Genomic DNA, 5,367 nt, shown 5'->3' on the forward strand with positions numbered 1-5,367 from the left:
GCAAAATATGTTCAGCTTCTAACTACTTATATGTACTTGTCAACTTTTACAGAGGTTGATTATCTTGGACGTCAATGGATTGCTGCTGATGCGGGTGCCTCTCGGTGACAGAGGACCCTTTGAGGATTTGCAAACGTTTCGGATGGGAACTTGTCGAGTCGTGGTTCGTCCAGGAACCAAGGAATTTATTGAGTTTCTTCTTCCGCGCTTCAGAGTTGGCATATGGTCTTCAATGCAAAGGCAAAACTTATCGCCACTAGTTGCAATAGTTTGCAGTGTATGCCAAGCTCACACGTCAGATTTTGCCTTTTTGTATGATCAAAGAAAATGCGTTACCGTTGAGGGCCACTACCACCCTAAAAAACCAGGATTACCTCTTTTGTACAAACCGTTTAGCCAAATCGGTGTACCCTTTGATGCAACTAATACACTACTAATTGATGATACTCCCGAAAAGGGAGAACTAAATCCGTCGGGAACAACTATCTCACCACCTTCTTTCGAGGGGCATTCCTTCGATTTTTACCTTGAAGACATTCTGATTCCATACTTACAGAAATTGTATCTCAGTCCATTGTTCACGGACGAGTTTGTACTTTCTAATGAATTAAGATGATTCTTCTATCTGTCTTTGTCTTGTCTAACATATATATATATATATATATATATATATATATATATATATATATATATAGAGAGAGAGAGAGAGAGAGAGAGAGAGAGAGAGATTTGACGTGGTAAAGAAATGTATTTCAAGCACACTTTTTCACAGGGCCCAATTGAAAAATGAGATCAATAAACTTCATGTCTTGAAAGTCATTTGTATACACTTGGGTTTACAAGAATATCTGTTACATTGACACTACTTCAACCCGACCATCCAACTCTTTGCACAAAATATCTTTTTCTCTTCGCCGCATCACCTTGCGGCCAGCTAAGAAAAAGGAAAAATCTGATAGTTCCTTGTCCATTGACTCTTCAATGATGTCATTTCGCAAATGCTGAAGACTGCATAGCTCCCTTATTGTAACCACCAATAGTAGGCCATGCTCTTTATCAATCACTTCCACATCCACAGTAGGATTATCTTCCAAACCTGCAGAAACTTGGTCCATAGGAATGTACTTACCGTTTAGCATTTGTGATCGCATATACCAAAATGAGAGTAACAGTGATTGGCTTGCAATCATGTACTTGACAACTAGAGTATCAAGCGCGACCTCGCACCGTAAACCAATCTCTTCCTTTGCATACCATCCTTTGTCAAGAAGTTTGTCACAGGATGACTGCTGAAATGACTTGCACATGAACATAGTTTTCGTAACTCTGATGTTGTAGCTATGAAACAGCTCTATGAAGAGTGCAACAAGACAAAAGTTTGCAATTCTAACCAGTTTGGTAGGAATAGAGCTACGTAGAGACCTTTGTATATCCTTGTAGAGCTTACTTCGCATTGCCTCCACCATTGTTTCCTCGGGAACTGGCCAGTCCACAGTGTTCCAATCGGTCGGTATAGGCAGTTTCACCAACATGCCATTCTTATTCCCTGAGCTGACTTGGTAAAAGTGGTCATAAAAAAAGATTCCCTCATCAGCCAATCTTTTGCTGCTCCTCTCTGAGTACTGTAGAGAACCAATATGGGCATGTACAACATGGAAGAGGCCTATTATGCACTCCACAGGCTCCCATTGCTCATAAGAAGAGGGATAAACATATGCAATATATATAAGAAGAGTTAAACTAAGAGTATCAATAAGTACAAATGACAAATCTAATGTAATTGAGTTGTGAAGAGTAGAGACATTACTCATAACAAGCGGGAGAAACATTGCAAAATATATAAGAAAAGTTATAATGAGAGTATCAGTAAGTTCACATGTCAAGAGTACTTACAATTGCAACGTGGTTGATGTATATTTGATACATTTCCACCGTTTGCTATCACCTCTGGATGGGTAAACACATGCTGAACAAGAACTTCCTTTACAGATCTTTTCCCGATCTCAACTTTGAAATCCAACACCCTGGCCTTCCATGCTGAGCGGTAAACGTTGATACCACTAGACCTCTTGGGTCTTCTTGGTTGCATGAGGACCCATGAACCTTTGTTTATCCTTTGTCCAACCCATTGGTTGTCTGCACTTATTGAATCTGGTATTGTAATTGAGGATATGCTACTACTTGGCCTTCTAGGCAAAGTGCCGTTGTTGTTTGTTGGTGTGAGAGACAGTAAACACCTTGAGGCTCTTGGGCGAGAAGACGTGGATGCCATAACTCTCAGAGAAAAGCTTTAGTGGAGGGAGATTCACTTTGAAAGCATTCTAATGGAGGGAAAGGGTTTTAAAATTCCAATATCTTGTGCGGGCTTAATGGTCACCCTCCAGTACGTTAATGACCATGAGAGAATATCAGAAGTGGGACCACACGCAAGCACCTAAAAGCTCGGTAAAAGGAAGGAAATTACTATGCTACAATCCTAGTTTCGTGAAAGTTTTATGCTATTTTCCTATTTTTTGAGTCTTTCCAGGTACTTTCCTACGTAACGTAGCCTTCATGCTCATTGGACGCGCTCTATTTTTCTCTCTCTTCATATGGCCCTCCAAATGACCTCCAAAATTTCCTAATGCAAAATGTTCTATCAATCCTTTTGAATCGATGACCTTGGTGGGAGACAGTCTTTGTGATGGGACTGCAACAACATTGGACTTGACCTTGTGCTCTCTCGTATAGGACGGTAGTGTTCTTAGCGAATGGGGTTGACTGTCAATAGACTATACAGATCCTTTGTCTCCCCAATATGATTCCACTTCTGGATTCATTTGAGATCCAGTCTCAAATTACTCTATTGTGTGGAAGAGAAACTCCTCTTCCATCCCTCGTTTGGTTTACTCGTCTGCTTAGCTCACTCGTTTCATTGGCCTCTTCAAGACTATCTCTTTCTTTACAACTCTTAGTTATAGCTATGTGAAATCCCTTGGAATATTTATCCATGGCTCTCTATCCTTGGCTCTAATGCGGGGTCCTTGAGATTTTATTTGTGCTCCATGACTAGAATCTAGCTCTTTTTGTTCTTGGTTTGTTGGGATTACTTGTGCACGTGGGACAAGGATCACACCCTCAAGTTTTCCAACTTGTGGTTCTAGTAAAGCTTGGGTTGTTTGAATCATTTTCTTGCACATTTTAAACCTATGCTTTTTTAGTTCCGCATATGGATATGTCATCCATCTCTGTTCTTGGGTTGGTTGTTTTTGAGCCGTGTTTCTTAGGCTTTTAGGAGGGCATCGAATGGCTCATTAACCTTCTCGACCAAAATTGATCCTCCTGAACTAGCACTTTTTGGCTCACTTTCTATTGATGGTTCTTTTGGAGGTTGAGACATGTGTGTAAGAGAAGGTGCAACCATTTATTCATGTTGTATTATCTTTTCTTTAGCTTGGGCAAGCTCCTTAGCTAAGAATTTATGCTCTCGTTCCCTACGTGATTTCATCCTAGCCTTTCTAGCTTTTGAACTATTCCGTTTGCTCTTGGTTTTTTGACTAGGTGCATCGGTATTTGGCTCACCCATCTCTAGACTCACATCGGTTTTTGTTTTCTATGTCTCTTTATTCTCCTCAAATTCCTTTTGAGCTCGCGCTCTCCTAACTACTTGCACTGGTACAAAGTTTTTACTTTTTGAGTTACTGGGTAGCTGAATGATTCTTAAGACATTAGTTGTGATATTTTGACTTGATTTGGGTTTTTTGGATAGTTGGGGATCAAGTGAATGACACCAGAGTCAAGACAATAGGGATTTACTTGTGTGATCTCCATCTGAGGACATTGTTTGACCAAGTGGTTGCCACGACTTTTGTGACATTCTGCCTCTGGTTGAGGAGCTTCTTCTTGCAATTCCTCTTTGCTATAAACAGGCTTTGACCTAGCTAAAACTCTATCAACAATGAACGAATGTCCTTTTGTCCATTGCATCCTTCTTTCTTTAGGTCGAAACGCAGGAGGTGGAGGTTGACCTGGCCTCACTACTCCATGTGTTTTTCTCATCTTTTGTTGCTTCGAAGTGCAGTACCCACTTTGGACATTTCTATAGTGCATTGTAGTTGGTACTAGTGCTTGTTTTTTAGATGCTTCCATCATCTATGTGTACCTCTCTCAAACACCCCTTACTTCTAGATGAGTTTTGAGGCCTTAAGCGACGTTTTTTTTAAAAAAAACATTGAACAACAATAAATGACCCCAAAAGTCGTAGAGCTACTATGAAGGTTCGTTTTTATTTTGAAAAATTTTGAATCCGATACCGAAAGCTCAAGATATGGCCAAAATAGTTTTTTTTGACTCGATCTATGTCTGGAGACTTTATACGCGTATAATCCCTCCTGACTCAGATTTATTCCAAACATAAATTGTAGACTCCCCTTGATGTCTTCTACCCATTGCAAGTCTCAATTTGTGTTTTTGACCTTTATTTTGACACTTGGGTCATTATACACGTATAATGTCTTTTGTGACAGAATGACGTGACTTTTATCCCAATGATTCTCAAGAAACTCTCAGCAGCTTTCAGAATTCAATTTGGGCATTTTTTTGGGCAAGTTTTGGTCAGTACAAGCATGAATCTGTCCAGTTCTGTCTTCTGGCCTTTACAAGCTTAAATGAGCTCCAAATGCAATGAAATTTTGGCTAGGTACTTCTTTTATGCTCTAGGATAGTGAGGTATGCCCAAATGTTTGTTTTGACCTATATCTGGTCACTAAGACATTATACGTGTATAATTTCTTTTAGCTCAGAATGACATGAAATTTTGCAAACAGGCTTAAAACATCATTTCTAACCCTCCTATGTGGTCAAAAGTGAAATTTGACTTTCAAATCTTGGCATGAGACATTATACGCGAATAATGTCTATGTGCTTAGGATTTTGACAAAATTTGGTCTGTGGCCTTGTCTTGTGGCCGTGCTTAACACCTTGTATGCTCATATCTAAATTTTGGTCTCTAAAAGTGCCCTTTAGACATTATACGTGTATAATGTCTAATTGGTCAGAATGGAGTGAGTTTTACTCTAGAGGTTCTCACTACATTGGAAACTCACAGTAAGTTTTAGAATTGAATTTGATCACTTTTTGTGCAAGTTATGGACAATATAAGCATTCACTTGCCTAGATGCATCTTATGGTCTTTGCAAGCCAAAAATGATCGAAATTTAATGACATTTTGTCTATATGCTTCCTAAATGATGTAGATCACAAGGGTGCACTCAGTTGTAACTTTTGACCTCAGATATGGCCTCTAAGACATCATACGTGTATTATGTTCAAGTGGTCAGAATGGACTTTCATTTCTACCACAGGTGCCGCTTGGTGTGTAGATCAAGA

Source organism: Adiantum capillus-veneris, chromosome 8 (genome assembly GCF_014529385.1).
Source record: "Adiantum capillus-veneris isolate H3 chromosome 8, ASM1452938v2, whole genome shotgun sequence".
Classification (NCBI taxonomy): domain Eukaryota; kingdom Viridiplantae; phylum Streptophyta; class Polypodiopsida; order Polypodiales; family Pteridaceae; genus Adiantum; species Adiantum capillus-veneris.